The sequence below is a fragment of the Bubalus kerabau genome, chromosome 2 (genome assembly GCF_029407905.1).
Source record: "Bubalus kerabau isolate K-KA32 ecotype Philippines breed swamp buffalo chromosome 2, PCC_UOA_SB_1v2, whole genome shotgun sequence".
In the NCBI taxonomy this organism is placed as follows: Eukaryota; Metazoa; Chordata; class Mammalia; order Artiodactyla; family Bovidae; genus Bubalus; species Bubalus kerabau.
In genome coordinates, this window is record NC_073625.1 from 14,270,355 (window position 1) to 14,288,843 (window position 18,489).

The 18,489-nt window shown below is 43.3% G+C and overlaps 1 protein-coding gene across 4 annotated transcripts in view; it reads right to left on the reverse strand.

Annotated features, from left to right (window-relative positions):
* Window positions 1-18,489, reverse strand: part of UNC5D (unc-5 netrin receptor D) — a 366,024-nt gene that overhangs the window by 44,414 nt on the left and 303,121 nt on the right. The window lies entirely within an intron of this gene.

The following is an 18,489-nucleotide window of genomic DNA, read 5'->3' on the forward strand; positions in this document are numbered from 1 at the left end:
ACATAAATATATATCTTTCATATTTTCCTATTTTAGCTATAAATTTAAAATCATTCTGCCTAAACCTGGTGTTCAGATTTTCCTGCATTGTGAATAATTTACAACAAAAAGGCAGAGCCATGAAACAGATCAAAGAAATTTGACTAAAAGGAAATAATACCACCTGACTGAATGCCTCCCTGTTCCGTTTTTGTGGCTTTTGTTTTTTAATCTCTGTCCCTAAACAGTAAGATGGGGTGGGTTATAGGACAGCAATCAATGAGAACCCAGAAGTCTACCCATTTTCCCTAACTGCTATGTGTTTTAGAAAAAGCTAGTTGATTTTTTTTTTTTTTCGGTATTTTCACTTGTAAGAAATATACTGATTCAGAATATAGTCTGTAAAGCAATTCAGGATTCTCAGATGAACAGTGTGACATGAGAGCTAGGATTGGTATTATTGCCTAAGCTTTCTCTCATCTCACCGAGGAAGGGCATTGAAGAATGTCATCTCTGATCAAAAGAGCAGGATGAAGTTAGTACTAAAAGATACTACCTTTTCTGTGGTCTTGTATAAACAACCAGGTTTTCCACGAGCACATCTAACATGTTAATTTCTGAATTGCTTTTGTTGACACTGCTTGTTTCCCTCTCTGGTCAGTCACGGTCACCCTTTAGCTCATTATCTATAATTTGCTGCTGCAACAAAAGTCAAGGCAGATAAGCAAGGAGGAGCATCTCGTATCTCCTGTACCTAAAGCAGACTTGAGTATGATCACAGGGTCTTCCTCCCTCTCCAAGAAGCTGCATTTCCCAAAGTCAGCCTTCCTCGTAGGCAACCAAATTTATCAGCTCTTCCTTTCCAGACAAAGCTTAGGCAAAACAGAAAATATGCATTTTATGCATTTACATCTCTAAGTAGGGCAGGCCAAGTTGGGGTCGGGGGGAGGTGGTGGGTGCGTCTGGAAACTCAGGTATTAGTAATCAGTAATGTTCTGTGAACAGCCTAGAATGCTCTACTCGAGGTTTGACTCAAATGTGAATTTCCAGTGAGGGCTCTAGCCAGCACGAGGCGGCAGCCTGCGCATGGACGCCTGCCAGTGGCCATTAGAACGTTTTCTGGGTAATTGCTGCCTGCATCCTCACAGACAGGGATAGCTGGCGTGCATATGAGTGACAGAGGACAAGCTCCTAAAAGAACTTTAATAGCTTTCAGACAAGCATTCCCCCTTGTTGAACATATTGTTCAAACATACGGGAATTGGGGGAATTATTTAATGCCAAATGAACTGAAAGCAGCTCATTAGATGAACTCTCACACTCGTGAATAGAAGGCGCCTTTCAGTAATAACTTAAAACAGCATTAGGAGTTGGAGAAGGTGCACGTAGAAACCTAGGTGGGACCTGGAATGGGACTTCGCATTAAGCAGACATGGGACATTTCCAGAAGCGCAAAGAAAATAAGACTTCTGTCTAATCCTCCTACTGTGAAAACAGTGTCCGTGTGTGTAGGTCTGTCTCTGGTGAAGGAACAAAACTTAATCTCTCCATTTTTTTCTCCCCCTGTGATTAATAATGATTTGCCCTTTTCTGCCACCTTCTATCTGGGGCAATCAGGGAGATTTACAAATATTAATTAAAGTGCTCCACACACCTGTGTGCACAGGTATTAACAACATAAGGTCACAGAGCAGTCAGCCAAAGAGATGGCGGCAAAGTCAGCCCAGATTTCTGATTTCTGGAGCTCCTGAGCCCTGTGGCCAGATGCACTGTGTTTCTCTGTTGGTGCTAGGAGATGGCTGGTCCTTGGTCCCAAAGAAGATGCAGGAAAAAATGTCATCCAAGTAGAGTCATGGATACAGACCTAGGACATCTGGGGGCAACAGGACTGAGGGAAGAAGCTCATAACTGGGTAAAACCGAAGATTTGTAAGGCATATGTAGATGGCATTTAAGTTTGCCTACATCATATTGAGTTCAGCAAAGTCCGTTTGGGTTCTTCCATAAGATGTTATGGGAAACCCCATGCACTTTTCAGCCGATCCAGTATTACATACACCAAGGAAGTATTCATGCTTTTGCTAGAGGTTAAAAAAAGGGCAACGCATTCTTCTAAAATTGCTGTGAGCTACCAATAACTGGGAACTAATAACAGCAGTGATTTTCTGGACCATAATATGAACAGCCTCTCTGTGCATCACTCATGTATGAAAAGTCTGGTTGTATGAGATGTTTGCTATTTAATTTTTTCATTTTGTTACCAGCCCCTGCCTTTTCTCCATATATATGCTGTACATGTTTATGAATGCTCATATAAAAAGATCCATAATTTAAGAGCCAGGTCTGTGTAAGCAGGTGGCTTTATTGATCAACTGTATAGAAACATGGTTGTGAATTCAAATTTCTGCTCTGGCAGTGCAGCTGAGAGTTCTGGGGAAAATTTTGCCATCTGTTTAGCTTTGATGTCCCTACCCACCAAATAAATATACATGGCAGGAGAGGGTGCTAGTAAAGGGCACAGGGCCTCTTGTCTGGGAGTCTGGCAAGACAGAAAGCCCCACATGGCTAACGGGTGAGTTAACAGCGAGAGAACCAAGAGTAGCAGAGGAGCCGTAGAGAACACAGAAGTAGGGGAAAGGAACTTTATCATGTCCTTTCTATGTGCTTCATGGCACTGTCTCTGACACCACGTCCCTCCACTGACCTTTTCTGTGTCAAGAAAACCAGACAGGGTGGTAGAACGGAAAGCCCCGTGGAGCCTCACTTGCCTCCCATAACATGTAACATCTACTCGAGGACTTCCCTGGGAGTTCAGTGGTTAAGACTGCACTTCCAATGCAAAGGTTGTGGGTTCGATCCCTGGTCAGAGAACTTAAGATCCTGCATGATGTGCAGTGTGGTCAAAAAAAAAAAGAGGATATACTCTAAGATTGTTCTGGAGTGAAAAGAAGTAAAGCCTAAAAAGCACCTAGTATGTACTCCATGCGTGAGGGTTCTGCTTCTCAATCTTCAACTCCCATCTCTCCTGCCTTTTTGAGCCTTATTTCTACAGCAACTGTGCTTTTGGGTGGCTACTTTATTCAATGTGTGCATGTGTGCACGCGCAGTTGTGTCCGACTCTTGGCAACCCCATGGACTGTAGACCACCAGGCTCTTATGTGCATTGGACTTTCCTGGCAAGAATACTGACGTGGGTTGCTGTTTCCTACTCCAAAATTTATTCAATAGATTGCCCTTATCACAACACACGTGCTTTAAGGGGATTTCCACTGCCTTAGGATGAGTACTATGGGAATTGAAGGCACCTTGGCAGTGCTTTCGTGTTTCCATCACGGTCACTTCTCAACTCAGCAGTCAGAGGAATCCCACTGAAAATGCCAACATCTCGCCCTCTTCCCCCCACTTATGGAAGTGTTGCTATTTCTCCTGCTCTGGAATCTTCCTTCAGATGTCCCCACAACTAGCTCTCTCATGCCCCACAGACCTTTGCTCCCTTTCCTTCAATAACAAGGCATTTCCCCCGTCATGCCTGAACAATGTCACTGCGACATTCTCACCCTGAACGCTAGCTGATCTTTGTTTTTCTTTTATTTTACACTCATTGCCTTCCAATGCACTGCACTATTAATTTATTTTATTGTTGTACCCCTGCCCAGTTCCCAATATAGGCCACAAGCACTCAAAATACTTATGAAGAAAGCATAGGAACCAGTGGTTTCCAGTGACCAAGCATGGGACATTTGGAGCATCACAGTGAAAAATGGTAGTAAAGGATGATAACCCATTGAATAAAATAAGGAACCAGGAAAGATACAGATATAAATGAATGAATGAATGAATGGGAAGGGAAAAACTCTTGCATACGGAAGCAAACAACCATGTTGTGTTAGTCGCTCAGTCGTAGCCCGCCAGGCTCCTCTGTCTGTGGAATTCTCCAGGCAAGAATACCGGAGTGGGAAGCCATTCCCTTCTCCAGGGGATACTTCCCAACACAGGGACTGAACCCAGACCTGCACTGCAGGCAGATTCTTTACCACCTGAGCCACCAGGGAAGTCCATACAACAAGAAGCCAACTAATAAGTGTAGAAAGTCATCATTTGACAACTAACCACATTAATAACTGACTCAGTTAAGGATTATGAATAGGATGCTCTATACTCTGGTGAAAGTTTGAAGAATAATAGACGATTTGCATGGCTACAAAGTATCTTTCCACAAGGTACTTATTAATTACAAAGGATCGACATGACTTTATACTTGAGAACCTTGGTAGACACCATGTAACCCAAGTTCTCAGTTAATCTTGCCAGTAAAAGGATTAATTTTCAGAACATACTTCTTGATATGAAAAAGCAAAAGGAACTCAAGCATCACTTCTGTAACATTCCTGCCAATAATACTTATACTGACACTAAGCATCAGAATTTATTAAACAAATATCAGCCCAACTTGAGGGATATTCATAAACTAGCTGATCTGCACTCTTGAAAATAGTCAACATAATGAACTAGCAACAGACTTAGAAACTGCACTAGATTAAGAGAGACCAAAAAAGGTGCATGATAACAGAATGTAGTGAATGGACCTGAATTTTCATCGCCATAAAGGACATTATTTGGATAACAGGTGATATAGGAATAAAGTCTGTGAGGTAAATAATAGTATTGTATCTATGTTAATTTCCTGATTTTGATAATTTGCTTTGGTCATGTAACAATTTGTGTTTAGGATACACACAATGAAGTGTCTGGGGGCAAAGGAATATCTTATTCACAATGGTCAAAAACTGTGTGTGTGTGTGTGTGTATTTTATTGGGTTGGCCACAAGTTTGCCTCTAACATGGAAAAGCTGGAACAAACTTTTTGGCTAACCCAGTATTTACACACACGGAGAGAGAAACAGCAGAACACAGAACACATACTAAAATGTTAACGTTTGTGCATCCGGGCGTGGGAAGGTTGGGAACTCTACATAGAGGACCCTTGACCACACCGGAGTGTATGGGCAGCAACATTGCTAAGTCAAAAACCCATGCATAACTTATGGCTGTCCTTCAACTTCCGTGATTCTCCGTAGCTGTGGCTCCACACCTGCAGATCCAACCACACACAGCTTTTAGTTATTGACTACTGAAAAGTGAACCCATCCAGTTCAAAGCCATGTTGTTCAGGAGTCACCTGTACTATCCTTGCAGCTTTTCCTTAAATGTGAAATTCTGACAAAACAAACAAAAAGATCCTAAGGAAGAGGGGCTCAGGTTCAGAATTCCTACAATGAAATCACTAGGGTCGCTGACGGCTGCACAGAATGTGATGGTTCTGAACTTGGTGGTGGCAAGGCTGTGGTCCAGACCTTGCCACGTGGGGACTCACATTCTGCAGTATCATCTGCCCCCCAAGGTCAACAGAAGGTCACGGTGAAGGTCGGCTGCAAGGCGGCATGCCCATGGCAGGTCTGGAGCTGCATCTGGGCACATTTGGCTTTTGTTCTCAACATCTCTTGACCCAATTCTAGGCTTGCAGCATGTCACTCTTTTCAAACAAAACACTCAGCTCCATTTTTAAAGACATGGTTTTGACTGTTGTTATCTGCCATGCTGTGCTTGGTAATCATCACTCTCTCCTTTCCTCCTTATGGTCTACATTACAGAGGAATGTAGGTTTTTGATCACCTTTACCCAGAGCATCACTCAGGAATGTGGGTAGGAAGGTAATGATAGTTTTACTATGCCAGACCCTGGGTCAATCCATAATTAAATCATATTTTAATGGAACAGACATAAAAAGCCGATAGATGAAAGCTATACTTAGCTGGCTCCACCTCCTACACTTTTCTACCTGAGATGATACAGAGTTTTAACTGTTATTATTCTTTTTCTCTTTTCCGTGAAATCCTCATACTGACCAACAGTGCTAACATCACTATGGATAAAAATCATGGTTTGAGGTTTATGATTTCTCTTGTCTTACTCGAGTCTGATGTGTGTGTCACTACACAGCTCTGACCAAATCTTTGAGATCAGTAGGAAACACCATCTCAGGATCTCCCAGAGAGACAGGCCCTTTAGAAAAGCCAGCGTGGCACATCAGTCAACCCCGATAGTGTGACTAGGTCTCCTGGGGGACTCAACTCCAGTGGGCTTCCCTAATGGCTCAGACGGTAAGAATCTGCCTGCAATGCGGGAGACCGGGGTTCAATTCCAGGGTGGGGAAGATCTCCGGGAGAAGGGCATGGCAACCCACTCCAGTATTCTTGCCTGGAGAACTCCACGGACAGAGGAGCCTGGTGAGCTATAGTCCATGGGGTCGCTGAGTCGAACATGACTGAGCAACTAACCAACAACTGCTCTGTAAATAGGATTTATTTTTTAAAGATTTATTTATTTATGGCTGTGCTGGGTCTTGGGGTTTCCCTGGTGGCTCAGTGGTAAAGAATCTGCCTGCAATGCAGGAGACTTGGGTTCAAGCCCTGGTTCGGGAAGATCCTCCAGAGAAGGAAATGGAAACCCACTCTAGTACTCTTGCCTGGAGAATTCCATGGTCAGAGGAGCCTGGAGGGCTACAGTCCATGGGGTCGCAAAGAGTCGAACACGACTGAAGTGACTGAGCACGCACGTGCTGGGTCTTCAGTACTGCACGTGGCTTTCTCTGTTTGGAGCGAGTGGGAGCTACTCTCTGTTGTGGGGCACAGGCTTTTCATTGCAGTGGCTTCTCTTGTTGCAGAGCACGGGTTCTAGTCTTGGAGCCTCAGTAGTTGAGGCTCTTGGGCTCTAGAGTGTAAATTCAGTAGTTGTAATGCATGGGCTTAGCTGCTTCATGGCACGTGGAATCTTCCCAGACCAGGGATCAAACCCATGTCCCCTGCATTGGCAGGTGGATTCTTAACCACTGGACTACCAGGGAAGTCCTGTGAATATGATTTAACAAAACAGACTTCTAGAAAGGGAGGATAGGTGATTAAGGGCAGAATAGAGGAAAAAAATAAGTTGAACAAAATCTCTTTATCACAGTAGACTCCTCTTTCAGTCTTTAAGTAGCTGTAAAACTGTAATGTGGTTCAAATTCCTTGGGTAGCTTGTTTAAAATTATATTCCTGGACACCACCCATGATTGATTCAGTATTTCTGAGATAGGGACCAGGAACTTGTATTTTTCATTTGGACTGTCTGCATGCACATTAGCTAGGCACTACTGTTTGAGAAAAGTGTGGTTCTTGAAAACGTGAGTGATTCCTGAGAAAGCATCTGAAGCCATGCCTTACACAGTGGGGGCGGAGTGGTCTGTTAGATACAGATCAAGTAGGCTTCTGAAATGGAACTTAGATGCTGGTCAAGTTGAAATGCTCACTCTGAAGGCTTTGGAGAAGGAAATGGCAACCCACTCCAGTATTCCTGCCTGGAGAATCTCATGGACAGAGGAGCCTGGCGGGCTACAGTCCATGGGGTCACAAGAGTCAGACACGACTTGGCGACTAAACCACCACCAACCACCACTATGGTTGAAAAATGCAAATACACAGGGTCAGTTCCTACATCGCCTTTCTCTAAATAGTACATGTGTTAGTACAGAAGGCTGCCCGGTTGGGGTGTTGATGAGCAGTCACTGGAACTAATGTTACAGCTCTTCACACCATTCTATGCCGTTAGGTGGGGCAGGAGAGGAGCAGTTAGAACAGTGGATTACAACAAGCAACGGGCACCGTTTACAGAGGATGGAAGCATATGGCTTTACTATTAAAAGGCTTAAAGATCGGTGTCACCCACTTGGTATTATCTGAAATAGGATCATGGGTGGGGAGTTGGCACATGGGATTTGGGGTTGGGCGAGCAGTTACACACAGGCTGGAATGAGGATTTGACTTTGCTGAAATGTGAGCAACACCCCACTGAGAGATTCAACTGTCTGCATATGTTCAGCCGCTTGAGTTTACATACACATTCATTGGGTGTTTACCAATTAATATACTAAAGGAATCACAAATCATGTGTAAATCACCAGTTCCTAGACACAATTTAAACCTCATCTTTCATGCAGTGTCGGCGTTTAGCTTTGTTTACTAGGAGAAGCGGAATAATGATGGCTTAGGGAGAGCGCTTTAAAGTGAACCAGAGAGGGGAGAAGAGTGGATCTAGGTGGTATGCTGCTATGACAGGTTTTATTATCTGCTAAGTTGTTTACTCATGCCGTTCTGGATGGGGAAAACAGCCTTCTCTGGAGGAACCTGTCAGAGCAGCACTTCATTTGGGTGGGGGCAGGGACAGGACACAGGAGTAATCAGGGCAACACCATCAAGGAGACAGGAGGGTGTGGCACGGGGTGGAGGGACAGGGCCGAAGTCACACCCCCTTGTGACAGAGCTGGGATCAGAATCTCCTGTTAGTGATGGGGGTCCTGTGGTGTTGGGTGGGGGTACCAGCAGTAGAAGAGACAGATGTTCTCTGGGACGTGGTCTCCAAAACCTGAACCTCGAAGGTGTAATGTTGGCATGTGAATTGCTAAGATGGTATTCACAGACACTGGAGTAAGGAAAACAGCACTTTGGGGAGTGTAGTGTGGCCACAACAGATGCTTGTGTTGGTTTCCTATTATTGCTGTTCCATAGGCTTTCTGGATCTTACCTTCCCTGGTGGCTCAGATGGTAAAGAATTGGCTTGCAATGAGGGAGACCTGGGTTCTATCCCTGGGTCAGAAAGATTCCCTGGAGAAGAGAATAGGTACCTACTCCAGCATTCTTGCCTGGAGAATTCCACGGATAGAGGAGCCTGGCGGGCTGCTACAGTCCCTCAGGTCACAGAGCAGGACATGACTGAGCTACTAAACTTTCATAGACTTACTGGATCAAAACAACACAAATTTATGTTACAGTTATGTAGACAAAAGTCCCAGGGAGCTAAAATGAAGGTGTCAGCGGGGCAGTATTCCTGCTCGAGGTTCTGGAGAAGAATCTGTTTCCTGGCTTCTCCCAGCTTCTAGAGGTCGCTGGCATTCTTTGGGTGGAAACCCCTTATTTCATCGGTAAGACCTGTAACATCCTCAAATCTCATTATCTGATAGACACTCCTGTCTCCTCTTAGAAGGATCCTTCTGTGGGCTGACCTGCATAATCCAGATGATCTCTCTTTCTCGATGTCCTTAACCTTTCATCCCATCTGCCAGGTCCCTTTCATCATGTAAGGTGCCAGGGATGAGGGTGTGGATGTCTTTGGGGTGCCATTCTTCTGTCTACCACTGGGCTTTTCCTGGCTTGTCCACTTTAAATTTAGGACCTCAAGAGCCCTCTTCTGCTGCCTCCTGACCCACTGCCGTCTCCCCAACACCACACAACCTTTGAGGGGGTTGGCTGACCTTTGGTTATCTTCATGCTTCAGCTGCAGAAGTTCACGTGCAGAGTGAAGCTCCCTATCTGCCTCTAACTTTATGGGGTCCTGGGAAGTTGTTATGGTTTGTCTTAAAGACTGTAACCAAGGGAGGGAGGTGGTTGATCATGCCGGTTTTCAAAGGGCTGGCTTTAGTAAGCACGAGGGCAGCCCCAGTGTGGGTTGGCATCTTCTCCTGGCATATTTATTAAGCTATAACCAAGTGAAATGGAAAGGATGATATATATTAAATATCTTAATAGGATAGGTTATTTCTACTTCCAGCATGAGCAATAAAAGACACGGCACATACAAATAAAAATAATTACAGTATGTGCTGTTCCTTTACAATGCACAATCAAACTCACAAACCAGTGACTTTCCTCTTACTGAATTAAGGTGCCCCTTCCATTCAGACCTATTAACCACATTCACAGACCATTGTTATCTTGTCAATGGCATCTTTAATTAAAAGACTCCTCTGGACCACTCTAATCACTTCACATTGTGAGCTCCTGTGGGCTTCGAATGCACTTTGATTAAAATGATGGCAATTTTCATGCATGCAGTTTGTGCATGGACCAAGGGGATGTGAGGTGGAGGGGATGGGTAAGGAGCGCGGTACAGGGAAGTTCTCTTTTCCAAAAAGAGCAATCATAAGATGACAACGTGAGAACCCCCCTTTTCTTTCCCACTTTCTTTCACTATTTTTCTCTTCTCTACCTCATTTTGGGGGGTTAATGGCATTATATTCTAACCTAAGTGACTCTGTGAAGAAACCATTGTGATTTCACTGCAGAAAAGACTTCAGCTCAAGGTGCATTAACCCTTCTAAGCCATTAAGGTACCATTTGATAAATTGCCCCTTTTATGACACCGCATGGCCCTGGCAGCCTGGAGGAATTGATGTGCTTCCCAAGTGGTAGCAATTTACTCCCCTCTCTGGAGCACAGGTGGCAACTCTGTTTGCTATTTCGGAGCACCTCCCCTCCCCAGTGGGTCCCTATGGCTGTTACAGAGTTCATTAATGCCACATCTCCTCAAAGGGATAGCTAGATACCATCAGTGTGTTTATTCCAATAGAAATGTTGAAAACTCAAAGCAGCAAACCAAATTCAAATCCGTGACTGACCAGTAAACAAACAGTGTCGTTCATTTATATCCATCACTCTCTAGCAAGGAAAGCCTGGCAGAGTGGACAGGGACAAAGCTTACTCAAGTTGGCATAAGCACCCTCCCCAGCTTGACTGGACGCTGATCTCCTCATCTACATGCCAGCCCACCCAGAACCCCTTGTTTGGACCCACAGAGTATACCTCTAAAGTATCAAGCAAGAGGCCAGAGTGTTATCAGAAACAGAAGCATATGAAAGAATTGATGCAGGGTGTCTTTTATCACAAGGCTCTTTATTTCAATTTTTATTTAAAAATTTTTTTATGTTTTTAGATTCTCTTCCATTAGCTTATACCAGAAGACTGAATATAGTTCCCTGTGCTGTACAGTAAGCCCTTGTTGTTTATCCATCCTCTGCATCATAGTTTGCATCTACCACTCCCAAGCTCCCAGTCCTTCCCCTCTCTACACCCCTCTGCCTTGGCAACCACAGGTCTGTTTTCTACGAGTCTGTTTGTTTTGCAGATAGGTGCATATGGGTCATATTTTTGATGCTACATATAAGTGATACTATATGGTATTTGTCTGTCTGACTTCCCTTAGTAGAATCGCTAGTTGCTTCCATGTTGCTGCCAATGGCGTTGTTACCTTTTATGACCGAGTAGTATTCCACTGTCTGTGTATACCACATTTTGTTTATCCATGCCTCTGTTGTTGGACATTTAGGATGCTTCCACGTCTTGGCCATTGAATGTAGTGCTGCCATGAACACAGGGGGTGAATGTATCATTTTGAATCACACTTTCATCTGGGTATATGCCTAGGAGTGTGCCTGTGGATCATCTGGCAACTCTAGTCTTAAGACAAGGCTCTTGATTTTAGAGTGAACACTTACTATGTTTGATGTCACTTGAACTGAACTTTCCTCTGAGTCTCGGAATGCATTAGCAGTTAAAAGGGAAGGACTCAATATCACTGAGACAGAGCTCAAGCAAATTCCATGTGCTTTTCCATCTTTTTAATTAAAAAAAAAATGGATAGACAAAATGTAGCATGTAATTTGCACAGGACTTGTCATATTTAAAGTCACTCTACTGTCCTCATCCAAATCCTGGAATTCAGTTAATAATACACAAAATTTACAGATTGAGGTTTAGAGAAAGAAAATGAGTAGCTCAAAGCTGCCCAGGCTGGATGTGGCAAAGGGGGTTGGAACTCAGGACTTCTGGGTCCCTTGTGGTCCTCACTCAGCTATGTCATCTCATTTTTAATTATTCTTCAATTTTCATATAATGTTAATGCCTAAGCCTGTACTACTTTCCTGACATGTTATGTATGGCATTCGTTTACTTCAGGGTTGGAAGATTCTTACCTAGCTAGGAAGGAAAGAAAACGAAGGCAGAAGATTCCGCTGTGCATGAGGCACACAGACCCAGTCTGCATCCACTATCGCCATACTTTTCTGGGAGTAGCATTGTTGTCCCATGCTCCAACCAAATGAGTGACATGCAGGCATGCACGCTAAGTCGCTTCAGTCATGTTCGACTCTGCGACCCCGTAGACTGCAGCCTGTCAGACTCCTCTGACCATGGCATTCTCCCGGCAAGAATACTGGAGTGGGTTGCCATTCCCTTCTCCACAGGATCTTCCTGAGCCGGGGATCGAACCCACCTCTCCTGTGTTTTCTGCATTGCAAGCAGATTCTTTACTGCTGAGCCACCAGGGAAGCCCAAACAAGTGACATGGGATTTCAGTTCAGCAGTTATCTTTTTCTGTGTGAGTATACATATAATTTTTATTTATTTATTCTGTAATCAATTTTCTTCCTACCTCTTTTCTTATAAGGGAAAGAGCTGTATTTGTTCCAGAAAAAAATCCAGAGTCGCTCCCAAAGCAACTGTTATCACAAACTCTCAGGTGACTTCAGCTGGCAAACCTCTCTCTTCTAATTAATAGTCAGTTCCCAAGCCAGAATTCTGTGAATTATCTTAAAGTCCTTCATCTCTTTCATTCCACATTAACCCCCACATACACATTCACACATGCTGGATCTTGCTGAGTTCCTCTTCCCCAAGTCTCTCTCTCTCAACACTGCCCATTGGGAGCAATGTGGGGATTAGAGAAAGGATTTTAAATGTTCACAACTAGAGACGAGGACACTCAAAAGTAGAATGACTATCATTTATTGTCCAAATTGAGAGATTCTGAGTGTGAAAAGGAGGACTATTAATATCTGCACTAGGCAAAATGAGACATCTTTTTACTGGACTCAGAAGGATACTGGAATAATAAATACTTGAATGTGGGAAGTGGCAATGGAGATGAAGCAGGAGATAAAACATACCAAGTGTAAGTAAGCCTCATCCATCCCTACCCACCAGGTATGTTTCAGTTTCCCTTAGTCAACAAACAATATTGTACATGGTCAAATCTTTTATTTTTTCAGCCTCATTCCTTATCACTCTACTTTTCTTATTTTGTTCTGATTTGCTTAGTTCCAAAATAAGTGATGCTGTTTATACCTCTGTGCCGTTGCACATTCTACTCCCCGGAATGCCTTTTACTCAGCTTTGAAGTCAGTTGTCACTTGCTCTCTGGCACCTGCCCTGAGCCTTTACACAAGGTTCAGCCCTTCACTCCTGGTTAAATCTGTGTGTGTCACCACATGTAGCAAAATATCATTCATTTGAGTTACTGGGTTTCATCTATTGTGGTATTAAGTGGTTCTGGTTTTCCTAGCAGTCATTCTAACAGTTGTGCTTAATGGAACTGTCCATGGTAGCTTGAAGATATTTAAGTTTAATTCTATAACTTCTCAGGAAATTGAATTTTTAAAATTGCTTTGGGGGCTGATTTTTGTTCATTTAAAAACTATAATCTTACATCGAATTCAAAATTCCACGCCCACCCCCCCCTCCCAGTACCCATGCACACACCTATGTACACACTCATGGATATTTGCAGAAACACAAGGTTCTAGTGTTCAATGGCTTCCTTGGTGGCTCAGATGGTAAAGAATCCGCCTGCAATGTGGGAGATCTGGGTTTGATCCCTGGATTGGGAAGATCCCCTGGAGACAGGCATTTCAACCCACTCCAGTATTTTGCCTGGAGAATCCCCATGGACAGAGGAGCCTGGTGGGCTACAGTCCATGGGGTTGCAGAGAGTCAGACATGATTGAGTGACTGACACTTTCTCCCTGCAGTAATGTCCTAGCCAGTCACCTGGTGCTAGGGTAGAGCCAAAGACAGGTGCTCTCACCTTGCACTCAAGAGGTAAGGTTTTGACTGGGACCGTTACAGTAATTGTAGTAGTCTGATGATAGGGGTTTCTTGGCTTCTGTGAAATCAGGTGCCCCAGGAAAAGTGTATGCAGTTTCATATTTTACTTGGATGAGTGGTTTTAAAATGGCCTCAAATGTCTGCTTTGACATAAAGAATAGTTTACTAGAAACAGATCCATTTCATTAGCACCATTTTTACAAGTTAAATGGACATACATATCTGTGTTTTCTGTTTCGTCTTCTAGAAATGACGTCCTCCCAAACAGCCTAAGGACATTTCTGAGTGCTTGTATCCTCTATTAGGCTTGCAATGTGATCAAGTCGTTGTTTATAATTTTGTTTTTGTGTGTGTTGTTCTGGCAACTCGAGAGGAAAAGCTACATGAAGCCATTGTGCAGAAGCAGCTACACTGCAGTGCTGAATTGTGAGTTATTACTAAAAAGGAACTGTCTGCTTTATTCCATCCAGACCTACTTTCTTCCCCGTCTTACATTTGGTCTTATTTCATGTTTTGCTATCAAAGCTATTGCACCATTATCAAGGCATTCCCCGCAAAGTTAATATTTCCTAATACCACCATTTCTGTCTTCCCAATCCTCACGCCAAGAAGTACCAGTGGGAAGACCATACCATCTGAGAGAAAATATTCCACCTGGGTTGAGCCCTAACTCCAAATATGTATCCTTTTGTACATTCTTCAGGAAGATTATTTACATTTCTAACTCTAGTCTAAGCATTTGGTCAGCATCCACATGACCGTGTAATTGGAAAAACGAAATGACTGTTTGTCTTTGATTTTATTTTATTGCTTCTCAGAAGAAAGCTCCATATAGTAATGCTCTGGTCCATTTCTCTGCTTACCAACCATGGGGCAGGGAAAAAAGTGGAAGGGAAAGTCACTCAGTTGTGTCCAACTCTTTGCGATCCCATAGACTATACAGTCCCTGGAATTCTCCAGGCCAGAATCCTGGAGTAGGTAGCCTTTCCCTTCTCCAGGGGATCTTCCCAACCCAGGGATCGAACCCAGGTCTCCCACACTGCAGGTGGATTCTTTACCAGCTGAGCCACAGGGAAGCCCATGGGATGGGGAGGGGTGCAAAATGCGAGCTGGGACAGGGTGGTGAGATGACTGTGTTACATCATTTTCTGTATACATGTGGGGAAGCTCTGAAATAACTGATTTCTTAAAAATACCTTTATTTAAAAAAAGAAATGACTGGAGCATAGTTGATTTACAATGTTGTATTAGTTTTAGGTGTACAGCAAAGTGAATCATCTACACATAAACTATATTTATTCTCTAGATTCTTTTCCCTATAGGTCATTACAAAGTACTGAGCAGAGTTCCCTGTTTGTTCCAGTAAGTCCTTATTAGTTGTCTCTGTATATACGGTACAGTGTATATGTCAATCCCCATCTCCCACTTTAGCCTTCCCTCCTTCCCCCCAGTAACCATAAGTTTGTTTTCTACATCTTTGACTCTATTTCTGTTTTATAAATAAATTTATTTGTACCTTTTTGGTGATGCCACATGTAAGTGGGTTTATATATTTGTATGACTTCACTAACTACGATCATCTTGGGTCCATCCATGTTGCAGCAAATGGTATTATTTTATTTTTCAATAGCTGAGTATATGTTCCATTTCATTGTATATATGCACCACGTATTCTTTATCAACTCCTCTGCTGATGGGCATCTAGGCTGCTTCCATTTCTTGGCTATTGTAAGTAGTGCTGCAGAGAACATTAAGGTGTGTGTATCGTTTCGAATTATGGTTTTCTCTGGACATATGCCTAGGAGTGAGATTGCTGGGTCATAGGATAGTTCTATTAAACACCCTTATTTCATAAAAGTTATCAAAACTTTCTTAGAGAAGATGAAAAATCCACCCCCCCGCCAAAAAAAAAGCTCCTGAAAAAATGTTAGAAAAGACCCCAAGTCTTGTGAATTAAAGTTTGGGAAAACAGACAAGCTTGTCAAAAGTGATCATTGCTGGTTTCCTGCCCTCCAAAGCAGCCTACTTGATAAAGGTGGCTGTGTATGGCATTGACTTAGCTGCTTAAATACCCTTGTGTCAGGAGAATCCCAAGGGCCTCTCACCTGCAAATACTTCTGGCAGATCCAAGTTCATGCCATTGCCTTTCTGTGAGGCTCCTCTAGCTCCTGTGACATCAGGAAGCATTCTCTATTTTGTGAGTGAAGCAGTGCATAAAACCTAATCCTGCCTATGCCTAGGCCTGGGGTAGAATTGGAAGGAAGCTGCTTAAGGCAATATTTTGGCATCAAAGTGACTTTAAAGCGGGGGCGCGGGGCAAGATTTGATACCCGCTCCACAGTGTTCCTAGCAGCACTATGTACAGAAGCAACTTAAGTGTCCACCAACAGACAGATGGATAGAGAGTATGTGGCACATATATACAATGGAATATTACTCAGCCGCAAAAAGGAATGAAATCTTACCATGTGTAACATGGATGGACCTAGAGATGATCATATGAAGGGAAGATGTTGGAGTAGGATGTGCACTCATCTCCTGTGAGAAGACCAAAATCGCAACTAGCTGCTGAACAACCATGGAAAGGAGAATGTTGGATCCCACCAAAAAAAGATATCCCAAGTCCAAGGGGAAAGGAGAAGCCCCAACAAGATGGTAGGATAGGTGCAACTGTATTTAAAATCAAATCTCATACCCACCAGAAATGCTTGAAGGGTGCCAACAAAACTTTGTGCACACCAAGACCCAGGGAAAGGAGCAGTGACCCCAAAAGAGACGGAGCCAGACCTGCCTGTGAGTGTTGCAGAGGCACGGGTCAGCAGCAGCCTGCGGTGCGGACAGGGGCTCTGGCTGCAGCAGTCCTGGGAGGTGCGTGTGGTGTAAGTCCTCTTGGAGGAGGTCGCCATTAGCCCCACAAAACTGGAGGAGGGTTAGACCAAAGAAGTTCTCGCACTGTTGCAAAAGTTCTAGGGCCCACAACAGATTTCCCAACCTGAGAATCCAGCAAAGGTACTGAGAACCCCCAGGGAATTTGACTTTGAAGGCCAGTGGGATTTGATTACAGAACTTCCACAGGAAAGTCTGGGAAAGCAGACTCTGGGAGGGCACAAACAAAGCCTTGTGTGCACCAGGAGAAAGGAGCAGTAACCCCACAAGAGACTGAGCCAGGGAAGTAAGTCAGATAAAAATAAATATTATATTACTTATATGTGCAATCTAAAATAATGCAAATAATCTGTGAAAAGACTCATAGACACAGAAAACAAATTTATGGTTACCAAAAGGGAAAGTCAGGGGGAGAGAGAAATTAGGAACTTGGGATTAATAGATAAATGACAAGGATTTATTATATAGCACATGGAATTATATTCAATACCTTGTAACCTATAATGGAAAAGAATCTGAAAAAAAAAACAAACCTGAATTACTTGGCTGTACACCTGAACAGTATGGAGGTTCCTTAAAAAACAACAGAACTACCCTATGACCCAGCAATCCCACTACTGGGCATACACCTTGTGGTGGTGGTTTAGTCACTAAGTCATGTCAACTCTTGCGACCCCATTGACTACAGGCTTCCAGACTCCTCTGTCCAGGGGATTCTCCAGGCAAGAACACTGGAGTGGGCTGTCATTTTCTTCTCCAGCATATACCCTGAGAAAACCATAATTCACAAAGACATGCACCCCAGTGTTCATTTCAGCACTATTTACCATGGCTAGGACTTGGAAGCAACCTAGATATCCACTGAAAGAGAAATGGATAAAGAAGATGAGGTACATATATACAATAGAATATTACTCAGCCATGAAAGGCAACCCAACTGGGCATCTGTAGAGATGTGGATGGACCTAGAGACTGTTACACAGAGTGAAATAAGTCAGACACAGAAATATCATATATTTACACATATATGTGGAATTTAGAAAGAATGGTGAACTATTTGCAGGGCAGGAATAGAGATGTAGAGAAGGGATGTGTGGACACTGGTAGGAGGGGAAGAGGTGTGAAATGAACTAGGAGATTAGGCCTGACAGATCTACACAACTTTGTATAAAACAGCTGGGGGGAAGCCGCTGTGTAGCACAGGGAGCTCAGCTTGGTGCTCCCAGATGACCTAGAGGGGTGGGATGGGGGATGGAGGGAGGTCCCAGAAGTTATATTCATATGGCTGATTCATTTCGTCATACAGCAGAAAGCAACACTCTAAAGCAACTATACCTGAATAATAATAATAATAAAGCCTGGATTTATTTACTCTTAACCACCCCCTTCCTACCTTCTACTGTATAGAAATACTGGAAAATTTATCTTGGAGCTAGAAATCACTGGGTTTTATAACCCTTACACTGTTCTTTGTCTGGCTAAGTGCTACTGATCTTTTATCCACCTTCCCTTCTACCCCCTCTGTAAATCCATCCTTAGAATAGACTAAGGTCTCCTCCATTTTCCCACTGCTTTCTGTGAAATTCTCTATTGGACCATAATTCCACATTGAATAATCACGTTACCATTGTCTTTCCCAAATCTGGACCCCTCTCTGTATGTTTCATGGTATTTCCATTGTTAGGCATAAGCCCTGTGTCTCAACCAAACACGTCTTACCAGACTCAAGAATAATATGCCTTAAAGTGGGACACAGTCTAAAAATACATTATTAGTCAAAAACTTTTGTTTTGGTGCCCAGTCCTGCTGCCATCCGAAGCAAATGTACTGTTTTCTTGGCCTTAATTTTCAAATCTACAAAATTAGAAGAATAA